This window comes from Mobula hypostoma, chromosome 5 (assembly GCF_963921235.1).
Source record: "Mobula hypostoma chromosome 5, sMobHyp1.1, whole genome shotgun sequence".
NCBI classification, from domain to species: Eukaryota; Metazoa; Chordata; class Chondrichthyes; order Myliobatiformes; family Myliobatidae; genus Mobula; species Mobula hypostoma.
In genome coordinates, this window is record NC_086101.1 from 590,985 (window position 1) to 616,418 (window position 25,434).

The following is a 25,434-nucleotide window of genomic DNA, read 5'->3' on the forward strand; positions in this document are numbered from 1 at the left end:
ACGTATTCGTCTTTATTCTCCAGGTGTTCTAAGGCGAGAGTGTAGGGCCAGAGAGGTGGCACCTGCTGTTGACCTGTTGCTCCGGTAGGCGAATTGCAAAGCGTCGAGGTTGACCGGTAGGCTGTGGTTGATGTGTGCCATAACCAATCTCTCAAAGCACTTCATAGCAATTGATGTCAGAGCCACAGGTTGATAGGCATTCAGGCATGCCACCTTGCTCTTCTTCAGCACTGGGATTATCGTTGCCTTCTTAAAACACGAGAGGATGTTAGACTGAAGCAAGGAGCAGTTGAAGATGTCAGCAAACACTCCAGCTGGCTCGCTTGCACAAGCCTGAAGAACCCGTCCCGGGATGCCATCTGGGCCCGTCACCTTCCTTGGATTTATCTTCAGGAAGGCCCTTCTAACGTCCTCCTCGGTGACGATGAATCTCGATGTCACCAGGTCCGGTTCATCCGGAGGGAGAGGGACGCTCCTCTTCTGTTCGAATCTTGCGTAGAATACGTTAAGTTCGTCAGGAAGAGAAGCGCCACAGCTTTTGATATTCCCAGCCTTTTCTTTGCGCCCAGTGATCTTATTTAGACCCTGCCATAGTCTACTGGCATCCTTCTGGTTAGCCTGGGCTTCCAACTTGGCTCGATATTGGCTCTTGGCGCCCTTAATGGCTTTCCGGAGTTCATGCCTGGATTCCGTGTAGTGACTATTATCCCCGGACCTAAAAGCTGCAGCTCTAGCCTTCAAAAGGGACTGGACCTCATAATTCATCCAAGGTTTCCGGTGAGGGAATACCCGGATCGTCTTGCGAGACACACAGTCCTCCGTACATTTCCAGACAAAGTCCATGACACCTGATAGGTATAGATAGAGTGAATGCAAGCAGGCTTTTTCCACTGAGGCAAGGGGAGAAAAAAACCAGAGGGCATTGGTTACGGGTGAAGGGGGAAAAATTTAAAGGGGAACATTAGGGGAGGCTCTTCACACAGAGAGTGGTGGGAGTGTGGAATGAGCTGCCAGACGAAATGGTAAATGCGGGTTCTTTTCTAATATTTAAGAATAAATTGGACAGATACATGGATGGGAGGTGTATGGAGGGATATGGTCCGTGTACAGGTCAGTGGGACTAGGCAGAAAATAGTCATAGTCATAGTCATATTCATACTTTATTGATCCCGAGGGAAACTGGGTTTCGTTACAGTTGCACCAACCAAGAATATAGATATAGCAATATAAAACTATAAATAATTAAATAATGATATGTAAATTATGCCAGGAAATAAGTCCAGGACCAGCCTATTGGCTGAGGGTGTCTGACCCTCCAAGGGAGGAGTTGTAAAGTCATAGGAATGACTTCCTATGACGCTCAGTGTTGCATCTCGGTGGAATGAGTCTCTGGCTGAATGTACTCCTGAATGCACAGCCAGGAATGGCCAAAAGGCCTGTTTCTGTGCTGTAGTTTTTCTATTTTTTTTTCTGTGGAAATAAAACCTTCTGTCAGGTTTACTTCTCTCTGGGTAAATAACGATATGAAACACCTTTGCCTCGATGACAAGTGACTTGTGGCTTTCACATCACAAAAGTGCCGTACTCCAATCAGAATAACCACTGCCCTCCACTTTATATTCATTGGCATTACCATCGATGGGTTCCTCTCTGTCAGTCAGCTGGTGGGAGGGTATCCGAGTGATTAGTAAATCTCCAGTATCGTGCTCCAGGAAAGTGCTCTTTGTAGTGTTGTGGAACATGACCAGAACTTGAAATAATACCAAAGGACAAATTGAGCCAAGACACAGGTTGATTGAAGTCAGAAATAGCCCATTGTCATACAGAGAGGAATACAGTCAGAGAATTTGATGGTCAGTCAGATTGTCTGATCTGTGCCTTGTTAGAAGCTGAGTGCATATTGAAACAGAAATCTACAATATATTAGAGGCCCTTCGGCCCACAGTGTTGTGCCGTCCAGATAACCTATTCCAGAAACTGCCTCGGATTTCCCAACCGCATTGCACTCTGTTTTTCTAAGCTCCATGTACATATCTGAGAGACTCTATGGTGTCTGCCTCCACCGTCATCACTGGCAGTGCATTCCATGCACCTACTACTGTCTTGTGTGAAAAACCTACCTCTGACGTCCCCTTTGACCGTTCCAAGCACCTTAAAACTATGCCTCTCGTGTTTGCCAATTCAGCCCTAGGAAAAAGCCTCTGGCTATCTTCATGATCAATGCCTTTCATCATCTTATACACATCTGTCAGGTCACCTCTCATCTTCAAAGTTCACTCAACCTATTCTCATAAGGCTCGTTCTCCAATCCATGCAACATCCTTGTAAATCTCTGCAGTCTTTCTATAGTATTCCCATCCTTCCTGTAAAGAGGTAACTGAACACAATCCTCTAAGTGGGGTATAAATAAGGTTTTATATAGCTGTAACATTACCTCACCGATCTTGATCTCAGTTCCATGGTTGATGAAGGCCTTCTTAACACCATTGTCCATCAGCACTGCAGCTTTGAGTGTCAAATTGACATGGACCCCAAGATCTCGCTGATCGTCCACACTGCCAAGTGTCCTAACATAATATTGTCTTCAAGTTTGATGTACGGAAATAAACCACAGCACACTTACCTGGGTTGAACTCCATCTGCCAGTTCTGCATCCTATTGGATGAGGGAATTAAATGCAGCATCTCCAAGTTTGCGGATGACACGAAGCTGGGCGGCAGTGTTAGCTGTGAGGAGGATGCTAAGAGGATGCAGGGTGACTTGGATAGGTTAGGTGAGTGGGCAAATTCATGACAGATGCAATTTAATGTGGATAAATGTGAAGTTATCCACTTTGGTGGCAAAAACAGGAAAACAGATTATTATCTGAATGGTGGCCGATTAGGAAAAAGGGAGGTGCAACGAGACCTGGGTGTCATTATACACCAGTCATTGAAAGTGGGCATGCAGGTACAGCAGGCGGTGAAAAAGGCGAATGGTATACTGGCATTTATAGCAAGAGGATTCAAGTACAGGAGCAGGGAGGTACTACTGCAGATGTACAAGGCCTTGGTGAGACCACACCTGGAGTATTGTGTACAGTTTTGGTCCCCTAATCTGAGGAAAGACATCCTTGCCATAGAGGGAATACAAAGAAGGTTCACCAGATTGATTCCTGGGATGGCAGGACTTTCATATGGTGAAAGACTGGATGAACAAGGCTTATACTCGTTGGAATTTAGAAGATTGAGGGGGGATCTGATTGAAACGTATAAAATCCTAAAGGAATTGGACAGGCTAGATGCAGGAAGATTGTTCCCGATGTTGGGGAAGTCCAGAACGAGGGGTCACAGTTTGAGGATAAAGGGGAAGCCTTTTAGGACCGAGATTAGGAAAAACTTCTTCACACAGAGAGTGGTGAATCTGTGGAATTCTCTGCCACAGGAAACAGTTGAGGCCAGTCCATTGGCTATATTTAAGAGGGAGTTAGATATGGCCCTTGTGGCTAAAGGGATCAGGGGGTATGGGGGGAAGGCTGGTACCGGGTTCTGAGTTGGATGATCAGCCAGGATCATACTGAATGGCGGTGCAGGCTCGAAGGGCTGAATGGCCTACTCCTGCACCTATTTTCTATGTTTCTATGTTTCTATCGATGTCCTGCTGTTATCTCTGGACAACTTTCCAGACTATTCACAACACCCTCAACTTTTGTGTCATCAGCAAACTTACTAACCCACCCTTCTACTTCCTCATCAAGAGCATTTATAAACATCACAAAGAGAAGGATTCTCAGAACACATCCCTGCAGAACACCACTGGTCACCGTCCTCCATGCAGTTTACAAACCATCTCCAACCATCTTTTGGCTTCTGTGGGCAAGCCAATTCTGGATCCACAAAGCCAGGTCAACTTGGATCCTGGCCTCATTATTTTCTGAATGAGCCTCGCATGAGGAATTTTATCAAAATTCTTACTGAAAGCCATGTACACTACATCCAGTGCTCTACATTAGTGGCCGCCAACCAGTGGATCCCGATCGACCGGTTGATCTTTGAGACTTTCCCATTAGATCCCGAAAAAAAAGAAAAATAAATACACAAATACATTATGCCTGATAAACCTTTCAATGCAAAAGCAGATTTTACCCCTAGAACGCGTATGTGAGTCGTTTTTAACCCACACTTACTTGCTTTCCCTGTTTATTGTGTTTTATCTTTTTCCGCTGCCCAGCGTTTTGTGTCAGATGTGCCACTGTCTGTCAAATTCCATGGAGCATGGGAGAGTTTTGTTTATCTTAAACATAAACGAACAAACGGGCAAACTGTCCATTGGCAAAAGAATACAACATGCGTGGATAAAAATGACTCACTTCTGCATTCATGACTTAACTGAAATTTGATCAACTTTAATCGGTTTTGACTCTGTTATGCTGCTACTTATATTACATCAGTTATGCAAAAGCGTGATCAGTTGTACTGCTCTCTTTCTTTCAAATTGTTTGCCTTTGATAGCGTGAATACGTTTAGCATTTCAGATAGTGTACTAGTAACTAGCATTAATTTTAGTTTTTACTGAAAAGTTAGCGCCTCTCTCTCTCTCTTTTCATTTAGCTGTTGTACTTTTTTCAGCGTAGCTTGTGCTGCATCAAAGTGACCAATTAGATTAGATAAGAGTACAGACTGTCGCAAACGTCAGTATACGGCACTTGCTGGTGATATCCTGCAAGCTCGCTAGCATGGCGGAGGCTCCACGAAAGAAGGCAAAAACATACAAATTCCATTCAGAATGGGAAGAGGAATTTCTGTTTACCTTGGAGAAAGACAAGTGTGTATGTATGTTGTGCCACCAAACACATGTACTGACTAAAAGAGGGAATCTGGAGCGGCACCACAACACCAACCACCAGAAATTTAAAGACACCTACCCCCCCCCCCGCCCCCCCAAAGAGCGCATCTGTGCCAGAAAAGTTGAGGAGCTGAACTCGGGGTTGAAGGCCCAGCAATCGTTTTTCACAAAACATGCTGCTCAAAAATAAGGATCATAGAAACATAGAAAATAGGTGCAGAAGTAGACAATTCGGCCCTTCGAGCCTGCACCGCCATTCAGTATGATCATGGCTGATCATCCAACTCAGAACCCTGTACCAGCCTTCCCTCCATACCCGCTGATCCCTTTAGCCACAAGGGCCATATCTAACTCCCTCTTAAATATAGCCAATGAACTGGCCTCAACTGTTTCCTGTGGCAGAGAATTCCACAGAATCACCACTCTCTGTGTGAAGAAGTTTTTCCTAATCTCACTCCTAAAAGGCTTCCCCTTTATCCTCAAACTGTGACCCCTCGTTCTGGACTTCCGCAACATCGGGAACAATCTTCCTGCATCTAGCCTGTCCAATCCCTTTAGGATTTTATATGTTTCAATAAGATCCCCCCTCAATCTTTGAAAGTTCAACGAGTATAAGCCTAGTTGATCCAGTCTTTCATCATATGATTTGAAAAATTATCACTTGCATCCAGTATTTCTTGGGCTACTTCCTGAAGCACTCTGGGATGCAGACCATCTGGCCCTGAGGATTTATCTGCCTTTAATCTCTTCAATTTACCTAACACCACTACCCTACTAACATGTATTTCCCTCAGTTCCTCCATTTCACTGGACCCTCTGTCCCCTACTATTTCCGGAAGATTATTTATGTCCTCCTTAGTGAAGACAGAACCAAAGTAGTTATTCAATTGGTCTGCCATGTCCTTGCTCCCCATAATCAATTCACCTGTTTCTGTCTGTAGGGGACCTATATTTGTCTTAAACAATCTTTTTCTTTTCACATATCTATAAAAGCTTTTACAGTTAGTTTTTATGTTCCCTGCCAGTTTTCTCTCATAATCTTTTTTCCCCTTTCTAATTAAGCCCTTTGTCCTCCTCTGTTGGACTCTGAATTTCTCCCAGTCCTCAGGTGTGCCACTTTTTCTGGCTAATTTGTATGCTTTTTCTTTGGAATTGATACTATCCCTAATTTCTCTTGTCAGCCACGGGTGCACTACCTTCCTTGATTTATTCTTTTGCCAAACTGGGATGAACAATAGTTGTAGTTCATCCAAGCAATCTTTAAATGCTTGCCATTGCATATCCACCGTCAATCCTTTACGTGTCATTTGCCAGTCTATCTTAGCTAATTCACGTCTCATACCTTCAAAGTTACCCTTCTTTAAGTTCAGAACCTTTGTTTCTGAATTAACTATGTCACTTTCCATCTTGATGAAGAATTCCACTATATTATGGTCACTCTTACCCAAGAAGCCTCTCACGACAAGATTGCTAATTAACCCTTCCTCATTGCTCAATACCCAGTCTAGAGTAGCCTGCTCTCTAGTTGGTTCCTCCACATGTTGGTTCAAAAAACCAACATGATAAAAAACCTCATGATCAGCATAGTTAATGCGATTAAGGCCAAGCTCGGTATTTGGATTTCAAATTTAAAGAATGGGAGGCTTACACATTTTCCCAATTTGTTATGTTACAGGCCATCAAGGAAACCAATGCTTTTCGCCCTGAGCAGTAGTGTGCTTACCTAGACAAACTGGCAATAGAGTTCGATCGGCGTTTTGAGGAGTTAAATGTCATGAAAGATATTGCTGCATTTATTTCAAACCCATTTCTGCCAATCGATATAGAACAGATAGCAGCCAAATTCCAGCAAGTATCTGGTGTGCCAAGTGATATTGAAATGGAAATGATTGATTTGCAAAATGACATCGATGAAGGGTGGTGACTCTTGGGGGTTTGTCAGCAGGGAGAAGTTTCCTCATCTCACCACATGAGCACTAAAAGTCAGTGCCTACTTCGGGTCAACTTATCTGTGTGAAATTGCATTTTCACAGATGAAAATTATTTAATCTAAGTACAGGAGCTGTCTTGCTGACAGACACCTCACAGACTGTTTCAGACTGGCTGTCTGTAGTGTCACGTACCCCGTGACGGGAATAAAGAACCAGCAGAGGTGGAAAACACTTTGGAGTCTAGTATTGCTATAAACTAATAATATTTATTGGTAACTACGCAATACAGTAATATAAATGAAGATAAATCACACAAGTTAGCAATGATTATATATAAAAGTAAATGTGGAATATATATGTATGAAAAACCAAGCTTCTTTAAGTCTGGGGTAAAAAGATACTGTCTTACGATGTTGAGTAAAGTTCATTTCAGTTCAATTCATGGTATTTATTAGAGTAATGACGGGGAGAGAGAGAGAGTGAACTGAGTCCTCAGGTGAGCTGATGCCGTTGATCTTCTCCTCGTCCTCCGAAATCCTTTACACGTCACCGACTGTGACTTTAACCAGGGGGACCGGTCTTCTGTGGTGGAGCTATCACCCCGGCAAGGGTGGACACAATGACAACTCCCCACCAGTCAACCCCTTCTTCACGCTGGAATAGCAATTTGGATCGATCCGCCTGATCGATCCTCCAAAACCCACTTTCTCTGTGGGCACAACAATGCTAATTCAGTGTCCAGATCATGTGTCTGAGGTCTGTATCATCTGACCTCCCATTTATTTCTCTGTGCTGAGCATCACCTGTCATTCAAAGAGTCCCTCCTTCCTTTGTCTGTAAAGGAATGCACAAGCAGACAACCTGTCCTTGGAAGTAATATCAACAACTTGCCGAAAATCATAACATCGAGTGTCCATTAAATAATACCGCCTTCGGTTACCATAGTAACTTACGAGCTGCTCGGTGCTGTCTCCAGCTCAACTCAGTAGAAATCCAAAGTTACTTCCAATGCCTTAAAGTGACAGTCCAACCGTTGATCTTTGTCTCTCTCTCTCTGTCTTTTCAAAAGCAACACATCGGTGGTAAATAACTCTTTCTCTCTCTCCTTTCCAAACAAACCATCAATGATAAATGTCTCTCTCTGAACAGTTAATAGGGGCACTCCTGGATCCCCTCACAGAAGTTATTACCCAAATTTCAGGGAACTAGCAGAAAGTATTCAGCCCCAGTCATCACACTGAGGGGAACAGCCAATTTCTATTCATTTATTTTTCGTGTTGAAATAACATTAAATAATGAAACTTAGATTTAAAGGTATGAAGTATTGTAATATTCTTAAAGACACTTGTTTGATATGCTAGTTTTTGTGTTTTCTTAGTTGAATTAATTTGAAAGTTTGACAAAAGCAGTTTATGTAATTCAAGTACCATTAGCCAAAATAAATAGCCTCAAGTTGGAAGTACAATATGAGCTGTTTTTTCTCTAAACAATTTAGTATGTCAATCTTGCCTTTCACTAAGGCCGAGGTAGGGGATCTTGGGTTTAAAAAGGTTGGTGACCACTACTCTACATTCATTAGTGTGCTTGGTTACATCCTCAATGATTTCAATCAGGTTCGTAAGGCACGATCTGCTGACTATCCCACATCTGGTTATGCTTCTCCAAATGCTCATAAATCCTGCCTCTCAGCAGCTTCTCCAACAACTTGCCCTCCGCTGAAGTAAGAACAACTGCTCTGTAATTTCCTGTCTTATCTCTACTCCCTTTCTTGAAAAGGCATCAATGTCTTCTAATCCTCTGGTACTTTTCCTCTCCCTATTGATGTGCAAAGATCATCGCCAGAGGCTCAGCAATTTCCTCCCTCACTTCCCACAGTAGCCTGGAGTATATCTCAAGTTGAGTACCCCCAACTTGAGCTGAAATTGGTAAAATTGTGATGCCAGAGCTCACATTCAGAGGAGATCATATAGAAACATGTAAAATTATGAAAGGAAGAGATAAGATAGAGTCAGGAAAGTTGTTTCCACTGGTAGATGAGGCTAGAACCTCCGTCTCCACCGCATCTGCTCTCAGGACCTCTGTCTCCGCCGCGTCTGCTCTCAGGATGAGGCTTTTCATTCCAGGACGAGGAAGATGTCCTCCTTTTTTAAAGAAAGTGGCTTCCCTTCCTCCACCATCAACTCTGCTCTCAAACGCATCTTCCCCATTTCACGCACATCTGCTCTCACTCCCTCCTCCCGCCACCCCACTAGGAATAGGGTTCCCTTGGTCCTCACCTACCACCCCACCAGCCCCCGGGTCCAACATATTATTCTCCGTAACTTCCGCCACCTCCAATGGGATCCCACCACTAAGCACATCTTTCCCTCCCCCGCCTCTGCTTTCCACAGGGATCGCTCCCTTGGCAACTCCGTTGTCCATTCGTTCCCCCCCATCCCTCCCCACTGATCTCCCTCCTGGCACTTATCCTTGTAAGCGGAACAAGAGCTACACGTGACCTTACACTTCCTCCCTTACCACCATTCAGGGCCCCAGACAGTCCTTCCAGGTGAGGTGACACTTCACCTGTGAGCCGGCTGGGGTGATATACTGCGTCCGGTGCTCCTGATGTGGCCTTCTATATATTGGCGAGACCCGATGCAGACTGGGAGATCGTTTTGCTGAACACCTACGCTCTGTCCGCCAGAGAAAGCAGGATCTCCCAGTGGCCACACATTTTAATTCCACATCCCATTCCCATTCTGACATGTCTATCCACGGCCTCCTCGACTGTAAAGATGAAGCCACACTCAGGTTGGAGGAACAACACCTTATATTCCGTCTGGGTAGCCTCCAACCTGAGGGCATGATCATTGACTTCTCTAACTTCCGCTAATGCCCCACCTTCCCCTCGTACCCATCTGTTATTTATTTTTATACACACATTCTTTCTTTCACTCTCCTTTTTCTCCCTCTGTCCCTCTGACTATACCCCTTGCCGATCCTCTGGTTCCCCCCCCCCCCCCACCGTCTTTCTCCCGGGACCTCCTGTCCCATGATCCTCTCATATCCCTTTTGCCAATCACCTGTCCAGCTCTTGGCTCCATCCCTCCCCCTCCTGTCTTCTCCTATCATTTTGGATCTCCCCCTACCCCTCCCACTTTCAAATCTCTTACTAACTCTTCCTTCAGTTAGTCCTGACGAAGGGTCTTGGCCTGAAATGTCGACTGTTCCTCTTCCTAGAGATGCTGCGTGGCCTGCTGCGTTCACCAGCAACTTTGATGTGTGTTGCTAGAAGTAGAGGACATTGCCTCAAGATAGTAGTCATAGTCATACTTTATTGATCCTGGGGGAAACTGGTTTTTGTTACAGTTGCACCATAAATAATAAATAGTAATAAAACCATAAATGATTAAATAGTAATATGTAAATTATGCCAGTAAATTATGAAATAAGTCCAGGACCAGCCTATTGGCTCAGTGTGACTGACCCTCCAAGGGAGGAGTTGTAAAGTTTGATGGCCACAGGCAGGAATGACTTCCTATGACGCTCTGTGTTGCATCTCGGTGGAATGAGTCTCTGGCTGAATGTACTCCTGTGCCCACCCAGTACATTATGTAGTGGATGGGAGACATTGTCCAAGATGGCATGCAACTTAGACAGCATCCTCTTTTCAGACACCACCGTGAGAGAGTCCAGTTCTATCCCCACAACATCATTGGTCTTACGAATGAGTTTGTTGATTCTGTTGGTGTCTGCTACCCTCAGCCTGCTGCCCCAGCACACAACAGCAAACATGATAGCGCTGGCCACCACAGACTCGTAGAACATCCTCAGCATCGTCCGGCAGATGTTAAAGGACCTCAGTCTCCTCAAGAAATAGAGATGGCTCTGACCCTTCTTGTAGTCAGCCTCCGTGTTCTTTGACCAGTCCAGTTTATTGTTAATTCGTATCCCCAGGTACTTGTAATCCTCCACTATGTCCACACTGACCCCCTGGATGGAAACAGGGGTCACCGGTACCTTAGCTCTCCTCAGGTCTACCACCAGCTCCTTTGTCTTTTTCACATTAAGCTGCAGATAATTCTGCTCACATGTTACAAAGTTTCCTACTGTAGCCCTGTACTCAGCCTCATCTCCCTTGCTGATGCATCCAACTATGGCAGTGTCATCCTAAAACTTCTGAAGATGACAAGACTCCGTGCAGTAGTTGAAGTCCGAGGTGTAAATGGTGAAGAGAAAGGGAGACAAGACAGTCCCCTGTGGAGCCCCAGTGCTGCTGATCACTCTGTCGGACACACAGTGTTGCAAGCACACGTACTGTGTTCTGCCAGTCAGGTAATCAAGAATCCATGACACCAGGAAAGCATCCACCTGCTTCGCTGTCAGCTTCTCCCCCAGCAGAGCAGGGCAGATGGTGTTGAACGCACTGGAGAAGTCAAAAAACATGACCCTCACAGTGCTCGCTGGCTTGTCCAGATAGGCATAGACACGGTTCAGCAGGTAAACGATGGCATCCTCAACTCCTAGTCGGGGCTGGTAGGCGAACTGGAGGGGATCTAAGTGTGGCCTGACCATAGGCCGGAGCAGCTCCAGAACATGTCACTCCAGGGTCTTCATGATGTGGGAGGTCAATGCCACTGGTCTGTAGTTATTGAGGCCGCTGGGGTGTGGCGTCTTCGGCACAGGGACGAGGCAGGACGTCTTCCACAGTACAGGAATCCTCCGGAGACTCAGGCTCAGGTTGAATACATGGCGAAGTACTCCACATAGCTGAGGGGCACAGGCTTTGAGCACCCTGGTACTGACACCATCCGGTCCTGCAGCCTTGCTTGGCTTGAGACGTTTCAGCTGTCTTCTCACCTCTTCAGCTGTGAAGCCCACCGTGGTGGTTTTGTGTGGGGAAGAGGTATAGTCATGAGAGCAAGGTGAGGGAGTGTGAGGAGGGGTAGGAGGGGAGAGTGGAATATGTGTTGGTTGGGGGCTGACAACAGATGGCTCATGTGGGGGATGGGCAGGGGTCACAATGTCAAATCTGTTGAAGAACAGGTTAAGTTCATTGGCCCTGTCCACACTGCCTTCGGCTCCTCTGTTGCTAGTTTGCTGGAACCCAGTGATGGTCCTCATCCCCCTCCAGACATCTCTCATGTTGTTCTGCTGGAGTTTCCACTCAAGCTTCCTCCTGTACCTGTCTTTAGCCTCCCTGATCCTGGCTTTCAGGTCCCTCTGTATTGCCCTCAGCTCCTCCCTATTTCCATCTCTAAAAGCCCTCTTTTTAGCGTTCAGGATGTCCTTAATGTCCTTTGTCAACCATGGCTTGTTATTTGAATATCAAAGGACAGATTCGGGGGAAATTGGGATGGAGATGAGGAGGAACTGCCTTTCCCAGAGGGTGGTGAGTCTGTGGATTTCTCTGCCCAATGAAGGAGTGGAGGCTACCTGAGTAAATAAATTTGAGAAAAGATTGGATCGATTTTGGCATAGTTGGGGAATTAAGTGTTATGGGGAAAAGGCAGGTAGGTGGAGATGAGTCCATGGCCAGATCAGCCATGATCTTATTCAATGGTGGAGCAGGCTCGACGGGCCAGATGGCCGACTCCTGCTCCTATTTCTTATGTTCTTATGTTCTCACCACAGACTAAAATCTCTCCTGAAATATTGTCCTTCACCCATTGATGTCTTTTGCAAATATTTTTACAGGTTTGAAATGGCAGAACACTTGTGCACGGGAATCTCAAACACAACAACATATCAGTTTTGCTGAGTCTGTCTGGATATTTAAGGAGTGACCAAGTATTTTCTTTGCTACACCAACACATCTGTTATCGATCCTTGCAGATGAAGGTGATCCCAGATCACATCCCAGCTGGTGATGCATTCTGTCTCTGAAATGAAGTTCTCTGTTTTAACTCTGTGAAATCCACTGGAACTGGGAGCTGAGAACACACCAGCATTTGTTTACTGGAGATCAGTTCTTCAACTGCATTGATTGTACAAGGGATTCAAACATCTGACTTTCTAAATTGCCAGAGAATTGATCGTAGTGAGATATCATTCTCCTTCTCTCAGTGTGGGAAGAGTTTCACTCACAGGCTACCCGCAGACACGCCAGTGAGTTCACAGTGGGGAGAGGCTATTCACCTGCTCTGTGTGAGGTAGGGGAACCTCTCAGTCATCCAGTCTGAAGGTACATCAGCAAGTTCACACCATAGTGAGATGCTCCACCTGTTCTGGAAGCGGGAAGCCATTCTGTTATCGATGGTAATGGTATATCAGAAAATTCACCAGTGAGGGGACATTGACCTGCTCGGACGGTGGGAAGGCATTCACACACTCAGCCACACCACAGTGACACCAGCGAGTTCACACCGGGGAGATGCCATTCACCTGCTCTGAATGTGGGAAAGAGTTCACTCAATCATCTCAGCTGAATGAACACCAGCGAGTTCACACTGAAAAGATACTGTTCACCTGCTCAGACTGTGGGAAGGGATTCACTCAGTCAAATCACCTGCTACAACATCAGTTAGTTCACACTGGGGAGAGGCCATTCACCTGCTCAGACTGTGGGAAGCGATTCAATCACCCGTCTAACCTACAGAGACACCAGCGAGTTCACACCGGGGAGAAGCCATTCACATGCTCTGAATGTGGGAAGGTATTTGCTCGGTCATCTCAACTGAAGTTACATCAGCGAGTCCACACTGGGGAGAAGCCGTTCACTTGCTCTGAATGTGGGAAGGTATTTGCTCGGTCATCTCAACTGAAGTTACATCAGCAAGTTCACTCTGGGGAGAAGCCGTTCAGCTGCTCTGAATGTGGGAAAGGATTTATTCGTTCATCTCTGCTCTTGCGACACCAGCAAATTCACACTGGAGAGAAGCCGTTCATCTGCTCAGAATGTGGGAAGGGATTCACTCAATCATCCAACCTACTGACACACCAGCGAGTTCACACTGGTGAGAAGCCGTTCACTTGCTCTGCCTGTGGGAAGGGATTTGCCCAGTCATCTGAACTGAAGTTACATCAGCGAGTTCATACTGGGGAGATGCCGTTCACTTGCTCTGAATGTGGGAAAGGATTCGTTGTGTCATCTCGACTGAAGTTACATCAGCGAGTTCACACTGGGAAGAAGCCGTTCACCTGCTCAGACTGTGGGAAGGGGTTCACTCAGTTGTCCAACCTGCAGAGTCACCAGCGAGTTCACACTGGGGAGAAGCCGTTCACTTGCTCTGAATGTGGGAAGGTATTTTCTCGGTCATCTGAACTGAAGATACATCAGCGAGTTCACACTGGGCAGAGGCCATTCACCTGCTCTGAATGTGGGAAGGGATTTACTCAATCGTCCAACCTACAGAGACACCAGCGAGTTCACACTGGGGAGAAGCCATTCACATGCTCTGAATGTGGGAAAGGATTCATCCAGTCATCTGAACTGATGTTACATCAGCGAGTCCACACTGGGGAGAAGCCGTTCACCTGCTCTGAATGTGGGAAGCGATTCACCAAGTCAGCTAATCTGAAGGAGCATCAGCGAGTTCACACTGGGGAGAAGCCGTTCACCTGCTCTGAATGTGGGTAGGTATGTGCTCGGATATCTGACCTGAAGTCACATCAGCGAGTTCACACTGGGGAGAAGCCGTTCACTTGCTCAAACTGTGGAGAGAGATTTACTCACTCGTCCAACCTACAGAGACACCAGCGAGTTCACACTGGGGAGAAGCCGTTCACATGCTCTGAATGTGGGAAGGGATTTACGGATTCATCTCATCTGAAGCTACATCAGCGAGTCCACACTGGGGAGAAACCGTTCAATTGCTCTGAATGTGGGAAGGGATTTGCTTGGTCAGCTGAACTGAAGTTACATCAGCGAGTCCACACTGGGGAAAAGCCGTTCAGTTGCTCTGAATGTGGGAAAGGATTCATTCGTTCATCTCAGCTCTTGAGACACCAGCAAATTCACAATGGGTAAAAACCATTCAGCTGTTCAGAATGTGGGAATGGGTTCAGCTATTCAATTCATCTGAAAGAACATTAGTTTGTGCACACTGCGGAGAGGACATTCAGCTGCTCAGACTGTGCAAAAGGATTCACTCGGCGTTTTGCACTACTGACACACCAGTTTGCTCACACTGGGGAGAAGCCGTTCACTTGCTCTGAATGTGGGCAATGATTCATGAGTTTATCTCAGCTTTTGAGACACCAGCAAATTCACACTGGGCAGAAACCATTCACCTGCTTAGAATGTGGGAAGGGATTCACCCACTCAGCTCATCTGAAGGAACATCAGTGACTTCACACTGGGGAATGGCCATTCACATGCTCTGAATGTGGGAAGGGATTTACCCAATCAGCTTAACTGAAGGTGCATCGGCAAGTTCACACTGGGGAGAGGCCATTCACTGCTCTGAATGTGGGAAGGGATTCATTGTCAGCTCAACTCAAGAAACATCAGCGAGTTCACACTGGGGAGAAACCTTTCAGCTGCTCTGAATGTGGGAAGGGATTCACTCAGTCATCCAAACTTATGATGCACTACAAAGAAGATAGAACATAGAATAGTACAGCACAGTACAGGCCCTTTGGCCCACAATGTTGTGCCGACCCTCAAACCCTGCCTCCCATATAAGCCCCCGCCTTAGATTCCTCCATATACCTGTCTAGTAGTCTCTTAAACTTCACTAGTGTATCTGCCTCCACCACTGACTCAGGCAGTGCATTCCACACACCAACCACTCTCTGAGTAAAAAACCTTCCTCTAATATCCCCCTTGAACTTCCCACCCCTTACCTTAAAGCCATGTCCTCTTGTATCGAGCAGTGGTGCCCTGGGGAAGAGGCGCTGGCTATCCACTCTATCTATTCCTCTTATTATCTTGTACAGCTCTATCATGTCTCCTCTCATCCTCCTTCTCTCCAAAGACTAAAGCCCTAGCTCCCTTAATCTCTGATCATAATGCATACTTTCTAAACCAGGCAGCATCCTGGTAGATCTCCTCTGTACCCTTTCCAGTGCTTCCACATCCTTCCTATAGTGACGTGACCAGAACTGGACACACTACTCCAAGTGTGGCCTAACCAGAGTTTTATAGAGCTGCATCATTACATCGCGACTCTTAAACTCTATCCCTCAACTTATGAAAGCTAACACCCCATAAGCTTTCTTAACTACCCTATCCACCTGTGAGGCAACTTTCAGGGATCTGTGGGCATGTACCCCGAGATCCCTCTGCTCCTCCACACTACCAAGTATCCTGCCATTTACTTTGTACTCTGCCTTGGAGTTTGTCCTTCCAAAGTGTACCACCTCACACTTCTCCAGGATGAACTCCATCTGCCACTTCTCAGCCCACTTTTGCATCCTATCAATGTCTCTCTGTAATCTTTGACAATCCTCTACACTATCTACAACACCACCAACCTTTGTGTCATCTGCAAACTTGCCAACCCACCTTTCTACCCCACATCCAGGTCGTTAATAAAAATCACGAAAAGTAGAGGTCCCAGATCAGATCCTTGTGGGACACCAGTAGTCACAATCCTCCAATCTGAATGTACTCCCTCCGCCACTATCCTCTGCCTTCTGCAGGCAAGCCAGGGCATCAAAGGTTATGGTGAGAAGGCAGGGGAGTGGGACTAAATAGGAAAATGGATCAGCTCATGATAAAATGGTGCAGCAGACTCGATGGGCCGAATGGCCTACTTCTGCTCCTTTGTCTTATGGTCTTATGCTTCTCATACAGTAACCCTTTCCTGGAATCATTTTTGTGAATCTTCTCTGAACCTTCTCCAATGTCAGTATATGCTTTCTAAAATAAGGAGCCCAGAACTGCACACAATATTCCAAGTGTGGTCTCATGAGTGCCTTATAGGGCCTCAACATCACATCCCTGCTGTTATATTCTATACCTCTGGAAATGAATGCCACCATTACATTCACCTTCTTCACCACCGACCGACTCAACCTGGAGGTTAACCTTTAGGGTATCCTGCACAAGGTCTCCCAAGTTCCTTTGCATCTCCGCATTTTGAATTCTCTCCCAATATAAATAATCATCTGTCTGTTTATTTCTTCCACCAAAGTGCATGACCATACACTTTCCAACATTGTATTTCATTGTTTAGTTCTTTATCCATTCCCCTAAACTATCTAAATTTCTCTGCAAGCTCTCTGTTTCCTCAGCACTACCCGCTCCTCCACAGATTTTGTGTCATCGACAAATTTAGCTACAAATCTATTAATCCCATAGTTGAAATCATTGACAGACAGCAGAAAGCAGTGGTCCAAACACCGACCACTGTAGAACTCCGGCAGCGAGCCAGAATAGGATCCCATTATTCCCACTCCGTTTTCTGTTGATCAGCCAATGCTCCACCCATGCTAGTAACTTTGCATTAATTCCATAAGACAAAGGAGCAGAAGTCGGCCATTCGGCCCATCGTCTGCTCTGCCATTTTAGCATGAGCTGATCCATTCTCCCATTTAGTCCATCTCCCCCACCTTCTCACCATAACATTTGATGCCCTGCCTACTCAGATACCTATCAATCTCTGCCTTAAATACACCCAATAATTTGGCCTCCACTGCCGCCTGTGGCAACAAATTCCATAGATTCGCCACCCTCTGGCTAAAAAAATTTCTTCACATCTCTGTTCTGAATGGGCGCCCTTCAATCCTTAAGTCATGCCCTCTCGTACTAGACTCCCCCATCATGGGAAACAACTTTGCCACATCCACTCTGACCATGCCTTTCAACATTCGAAATGTGTCTATGAGGTCTCCCCTCATTCTTCTAAACTCCAAGGAATACAGTCCAAGAGCGGACAAACGTTCCTCATATGTTAACCCTCTCATTCCCGGAATTATTCTAGTGAATCTTCTCTGTATCCTCTCCAATGTCAGCACATCCTTTCTTAAATAAGGAGACCAAAACTGCCCACAGTACTCCAAGTGAGGTCTTACCAGCGCCTTTTCGAGCCCCAACATCACATCCCTGCTCCTATACTCTATTCCTCTAGAACTGAATGCCAACATTGCATTCGTCTTCCTCACCACCGACTCAACCTGGAGGTTAACCTTAAGGGTATCCTGCACGAGGACTCCCAAGTCCCGTTGCATCTCAGAACTTTGAATTCTCTCCTATTTAAATAATAGTCTGCCTGTTTATTTCTTCTGTCAAAGTGCAGAACCATACACTTTCCAACATTGTATTTCATTTGCTGCGTCTTTGCCCATTCTTCCAATCTGTCCAAGTCTCTCTGCAGACTCTCTGATTCCTCAGCACTACCGGCCCCTCCACCTATCTTCGTATCATCAGCAAACTTAGCCACAAAGCCATCTATTCCATAATCTAAATCGTTGATGTACAACTTAAAAAGAAGCGACCCCAACATGGACCCCTGTGGAAAACCACTGGTAACCGGCAGCCAACCAGAATAGGATCCTTTTATTCCCACTCTCTGCTTCCTGCCTATCATCCAATGCCCTATCCACGTATGTAACTTTCCCATAGTTCCATGGGGTCTTATCTTGTTAAGCAGCCTTATCTGTGGCACCTTGTCAAAGGCTTTCTGAAAATCCAAATATACAACATTCACTGCGTCTCACTTGTCTAGCCTACTTGTAATTTTCTCAAAAAATTGGAATAGGTTTGGCAGGCAGGACTTTCCTTTAAAGAAACCATGCTGAGTTCTGCCTATCTTGTCATATGCCTCCAGGTACTCTGTAACCTCATCCTTGACAATCGACTCCAACAACTTCCCAACCACCAATGTCAGGCTAACAGGTCTATAATTTCCTTTTTGCTGCCTTGCCCCCTTCCAAAATAGCAGAGTGACATTTGCAATCTTCCAGTCCTCCGGAACCATGCCAGAATCCATCGACTTTTGAAAGATCATTGCTAATGCCTCCGCAATCTCCGCAGCAACTTCCTTCAGAACACGAGGGCGCATTCCATCTGGTACAGGAGATTTATCTACCCTTAGACTATTCAGCTTCCTGAGTACTTTCTCTGTCGTAATTATGACTGCGCACACTTCTCTTCCCTGCCACCCTTGAGTGTCCGGTATTCTGCTGATGTCTTCCTCAGTGAAGAATGATGCAAAATACTCGTTCAGTTCTTCTGCCATCTCCTTATCTCCCATTACAATTTCTCCAGCATCATGGAATCGGTAATTCCACGGGCTCTTATCATGCAGTACAGTACGTTGTCAAAGGCCCACTGAAATTCCAAGTACACCATATCTACAGCATCTCCTTTGTCTATCCTGCTTGTAATTTCCTCAAAGAATTGCAGTAGGTTAGTCAGGCAGCATTTTTCTTTTAGGAAACCATGTTGGCTTTGGTCTACCTTCTCATGTGCCTCCCAGTACTCCGTAAACTCGTCCCGAACAATCGAACCCAACAACTTCCCAACCACTGATGTCAGGCTAACAGGTCTATCGTTTCCTTTCTGCTCCTCCCACCCTTCTTAATAGCGGAGTAACATTTGCAATTTTCCAGTCATCCAATATAATATGAGAATCTGTCGATTCTTGAAAGATGGTTGTTAAAGCCTCCGCAATCTCTCCAGCTATTTCCTTCAGAACCCGAGGGTGCATTCCATCAGGTCCGGGAGATTTATCCACCTTCAGACTATTATGCTTCTTGAGCACCTCCTAAGTCGTAATTTTCTCTGCACATTAATATTGCCACCTTAATGGTGGGGAGGAGAAGATGGCGGCACGACGCAGCGTGTGCGGCCGTTCCCAATGATATCGATTATGTGTAACTAGGGGGCCGTGCACAATCCGGATTTGATGGAGACAGCTGTGACAGGCACGGAGGAACACCTGAAGTAACTTCTGAAATGCCTGCTTCACTGCCACTGCTACTGTGCGATCGAGAATCTCCGGAGACGAAGGCCCTAAATCCTCGGCTTTGCCTATTGCTTGTTGCTGGGGCCAAGGTGGAAGCGCTCGGCAGAGTTAGTGCTCGGTGCTCAGTGTCGGAAGAGCTGGTCGGAGGCTCGGAGTTTTCGGATGGACTGGGAGTCAGACTGTGGTTGGATGCTTCCGGGATGCTGCATTGGCAAGTTGGCAGCGCTGGAGGTTTACCGCCTGCATGAGATGATGGGACTTTCGAGAAACTTTGAGATTTTTACTGTGCTATGGTCTGTTCTTTATCAAATTACGGTATTGTTTTGCACTGTTGTAACTATATTTTATAATTATGTGGTTTTTGTTAATTTTTAAGTCAGTTTGTCATGTGTTTCCGTGATATCATTCTGGAAAAACATCGTATCATTTCTTAATGCATGCATTACTAAATGACAATAAAAGAGGACTGCATGTCCTCATAATCTAATCTAATCTAATCTAACATGGAAACATAGAATGTAGAAACTGGGTGTAGGAGTAGGCCATTCGGCCTTTCGAGCCTGCACCGCCGTTCATTATGATCATGGCTGATCATCCAACTCAGAACCCTGTACCAGCCTTCCCTCCATACCCCCTGATCTCTTTAGCCCCAAGGGCCATATCTAACTCCCTCTTAAATATAGCCAATGGACTGGCCTCAACTGTTTCCTGTGGCAGAGAATTCCACAGATTCACCACTCTCTGTGTGAAGAAGTTTTTCCTAATCTCGGTCCTAAAAGGCTTCCCCTTTATCCTCAAACTCTGACCCCTCGTTCTGAACTTCCTCAACATCGGGAACAATTTTCCTGCATCTAGCCTGTCCAATCCCTTTAGGATTTTATACGTTTCAATAAGGTCCCCCCTCAATCTTCTAAATTCCAATGAATATAAGCCTAGTCGATCCAGTCTTTCATCATATGAAAGTCCTGCCATCCCAGGAATCAATCTGGTGAACCTTCTTTGTACTCCCTCTATGGCAAGGATGTCTTTCCTCAGATTAGGGGTTCAAAACTGCACACAATACTCCAGGCGTGGTCTTACCAAGGCCTTGTACAACTGCAGTAGTACCTCCCTGCTCCTGTACTCGAATCCTCTTGCTATGAATGCCAGCATACCATTCGCCTTTTTCACCGCCTACTGTATCTGCATGCCCACTTTCAATGACTGGTGTATAATGACACCCAGGTCTCGTTCCACCTCCCCTTTTCCTAATCGGCCACCATTCAAATAATAATCTGTTTACCTGTTTTTGCCACCAAAATGGATAACCTCACATTTATCCATATTAAATTGCATCTGCCATGAATTTGCTCACTCACCTAACCTATCCAAGTCACCCTGCATCCTCCTCACAGCTAACACTGCCGCCCAGCTTCGTGTCATCCGAAAACTTGGAGATGCTGCATTTAATTCCGACATCTAAGTCATTACTTCATACTTCACTTCCCTAACACTTTTGAATGTCCGGTATACTGCAAATATCTTCCACTGTGAAGACTGATGCAAAATACGCATTCTCTTCCTCTACCATGTCTGTCTCTCTCATTACAATATCTCCAGCATCATTTTCTATTGGTCCTATATCTACCCTCAACTCTCTTTTACTTAAAAATACTTATAGTACCTTCTTTGACATTAGTCACCAGCTTCCTTTCATAATACATCTTTTCCTTCCCAACGACGTTCTTAGTTTCCTTCTGCAAGTTTTTAAAAGCTTCTCAATTCTCTATCTTCCCACTGGGTTTGGCTTCCTTGTATGCCATATAACAATACAACCATAAACCATATAACAATTAACAAGCCATCTCGGCTCTCTAGTCCGTGCTGAACTCCTACTCTCACCGACCTGCACTTGATCCTTAACCCTCCATTCCTTTCCTGTCCATATATCTATCGAATTTAACTTTAAATGACAACATCGAACCTGCCTCAACCACTTCTGCTGGAAGCTCATTCCACACAGCCACCACTCTCTGAGTAAAGAAGTTTCCCCATATGTTACCCCTAAACTTTTGTCCTTTAACTCGTAACTCATGTCCTCCTGTTTGAATCTCCCCCACGCTCAATGGAAAACGCCTACCCACGTCAACTCTGTCAATCCCCCTCATAATTTTAAACGCCTCTATCAAGTCCCCTCTCAAACTTCTACGCTCCAAAGAATAGAGACCTAACTTGTTCAACCTTTCTCTGTAACTTAGGAGATGAAACCCAGGCAACATTTTAGTAAACAACCTCTGTACTCTCTCAATTTTATTGACATCTTTCCTATAATTCGGTGACCCGAACTGTACACAATACTCCAAATTTGGCCTTACCAATGCCTTATACAATTTCAACATGACATCCCAACTCCTATACTCAATGCTCTGATTAATAAAGGCCAGCATACCAAAAGCTTTCTTCACCACCCTATCCACATGAGATTCCACCTTCGGGAACTATGAACCATTATTCCTAGATCCCTCTGTTCTACAGCAGTCTTCAATGCCCTACCATTTACCATGTATGTCCTATTTTGATTAGTCCGACCAAAATGTAGCACCTCACATTTTTCAGCATTAAACTGCATCTGCCATCTTTCAGCCCACTCTTCTAACTGGCCTAAATCTATCTGCAAGCTTTGAAAACCCACTTCACTGTCCACAGCACCGCCTATCTTAGTGTCATCTGCATACTTACTAATCGAATTTACCACCCCATCATCCAGATCATTAATATGCCCTCTCCTTTACTTTTAATTTGGCTCTGACTTCACTTGTCAGCCATTTTAGTGTCCATCTTTCATTCAAAAATTCCTTCTTGTTTTCTAAATCAATATATAGAGGGACCAACTAGAGGGGATGCAATATTGGATCTCCTGTTAGGAAACGAGTTAGGACAAGTGATGGAAGTCTGTGTAGGGGAGGACTTTGGTTCCAGTGATCATAACACCATTAGATTCAACTTGATCATGGACAAGGATCTATCTGGTCCTAGGGTTGAGGTTCTGAACTGGAAGAAGACCAAATTTGAAGAAATGAGAAAGGATCTGAAAAGCGTGGATTGGGACAGGTTGTTCTCTGGCAGAGATGTGATCGGTAGGTGGGAAGCCTTAAAAGCAGAAATTTTGAGAGTGCAGAATTTGTATGTTCCTATCAGGATTAAAGGCAAAATGAATAGGAATAAGGAACCTTGGTTCTCAAGGGATATTGCAACTCTGATAAAGAAGAAGAGGGAGTTGTATGACATGTATAGGAAACAGGGATTAAATAAGGTGCTTGAGGAGTATAAGAAATGCAAGAAAATACTTAAGAAAGAATCAGGAGGGCTAAAAGAAGACATGAGGTTGCCTTGGCAGTCAAAGTGAAGGATAATCCAAAGAGCTTTTACAGGTATATTAAGAGCAAACGGATTGTAAGGTATAAAATTGGTCCTCTTGAAGATCAGAGTGGTCGGCTATGTGCAGAACCAAAGGAAATGGGGGAGATCCTAAATAGCTTTTTGCGTCTGTATTTACTAAGGAAACTGGCATAAAGTCTATGCAATTAAAGGAAACAAGTTGTGAGATCATGGAAACTGTACAGATTGAAAAGGAGGAGGTGCTTACTGTCTTGAGGAAAATTCAAGTGGATAAATCCCTGGCACCTGACAGGGTGTTCCCTTGGACTTTGAAGGAGACTAGTGTTGAAATTGCAGGGGCCCTGGCAGAAATATTTAAAATGTCGCTCTCTACAGATGAGGTGCCGGAGGATTGGAGAGTGGCTCATGTTGTCCCGTTGTTTAAAAAAGGATCGAAAGGTAATCCGGGAAATTATAGGCCGGTAAGTTTAACGTCGGTAGTAGGTAAGTTATTGGAGGGAGTACTAAGAGACAGAATCTACAAGCATTTGGATAGACAGGGACTTATTAGGGAGAGTCAACATGGCTTTGTGCGTGGTAGGTCATGTTTGACCAATCTATTGTAATTTTTCGAGGAGGTTACCAGGAAAGTGGATGCAGGGAAGGATGGGAGGTTAGTTAGGAAAATTCAGTCGCTAGGTATACATGGAGAGGTGGTAAATTGGATCAGACATTGGCTCAATGGAAGAAGCCAAAGAGTGGTAGTAGAGAATTGCTTCTCCAAGAGGAGGCCTGTGACTAGTGGTGTGCCACAGGGATCAGTGCTGGGTCCATTGTTATTTGTCTTCTATATCAGTGATCTGGATGGTAATGTGGTAAATTAGATCAGCAAATTTGCTGATGATACAAAGATTGGAGGTGTAGTATCTCCTTCTTGAAGAATGATGTGACATTTACAATTTTTGGGTCTTCAGGAACCATTCCAGAATTTAATGATTCTTGAACGATCGTTAGAAATATCTCCACAATCTCTTCAGCCACCTCTTTCAGAACACTGGGGTGTACACCATGTGGTCCAGATGACTTATCCACTTTCAGTTTCCCAAAAACCTTCTCCCTAATGATGGGTACTTTACACACTTCATGACCCTTGACACCAGCAACTTCCACCAGTCTGTTAGTATATTCCACAGTGAAGACTGATGCAAAATACTTATTGAATTCATCCATTATTTCCTTGTTCATCATTATTAACTCTCCAGCAACGTCATCCAGCGGTCTGATATCACCTCTCAGCTGTCTTTTACACTTTATGTATCTGAAAAAAACTTTGGTATCCTCCTGAATATTATTGGCTAGTTTACTTTCATATTCCATCTTTACCTCTTTAACGATTTTTTAGTTGCCTTCATCGGTTGGTGTTTAAAAACTTCCCAACTCACTAATTTCCGCTCTATTATATACCCTCTCTTCGGCTTTTATGTTGAGTTTGACTTCTCTTGACAACCATGGCGATCAGAATACTTCTTCTTTGGTGTGTATATATCCTGTGCCTTCCCAATTGCTTCCAGAGATTCCACCCATTGCTGCTCTGCCATCCTCCCTGCCAGTGTTCATTTCCAATCAACTTTGGCCCTCTCCTCTCTCTTGCCTCTGTAATGCCCTTTACACCACTGTAGTACTGATACATCGGACTTTAGCTTCTCCTTCTCAAATTTCAGGATGCATTCGATCACTTTACCCTAAGGGTTCTTTTACCTTAAGCTCTCTGATCAATTCCAGAGTTCATTGCAGATTACCCAATTCAGAATAGCTGATCCCGTGTGCTCAACCACAATAAGCCATTCCGTAGGCATTCTAGAAATTCCCCCTATTTGAAACTGCACCAACCTAATTTTCCCAACCTGCCTGCATATTGAAATCCCCCATGACTATTGTAACTTTGCCCTTTTGGCATGCATTTTCTTTTTCCCATTGGAACTTTTGGACCACATCCTTACTACTATTTGGTGGTCTGTACATATCTCCCATTATGGTCTTTTTATCCTTGCAGAGCCTTTGCTCTCTCCACATAGATTCAACACCTCTTGATCCATTGTCACCCATTTCTAATGATTCAATTTCAATTTTTTACCACCAGAGCCACGCCACCCTCTCTGCTTTCCTGCCTGTCCTTTCAGTGCAATGAGTATCCTTGGACATTCAGTTCCCAGCTATAATCTTATTTCAGCCACGATTCAGTGATCCCTGCCAATCTGTAACTGTGCTACAAGTTCATCAGCCTTACTCTGTATACTGCACATATTCAAATATAACACCTTCAGTCTTGTATTCAACTTTCCCAATTCTGTCCACCTTTTACATTGGGAGTTCATCTTGTTGATGGCAATGTTGCCCTGTCATCAGCCTCTCCTCGTTAAGAATCTCACTACACATTGCCTCTATTTGTAAACCCATTACCTCATCTTCAGCACTGTCACTCCAGT

The 25,434-nt window shown here is 45.0% G+C and overlaps 1 pseudogene; it reads left to right on the forward strand.

Moving 5' to 3' along the window:
- The window catches only part of LOC134346481 (zinc finger protein 208-like), a 71,870-nt pseudogene extending 56,579 nt beyond the window's left edge, over positions 1-15,291 (forward strand).
- The last annotated feature ends 10,143 nt before the right edge of the window (positions 15,292-25,434 follow it).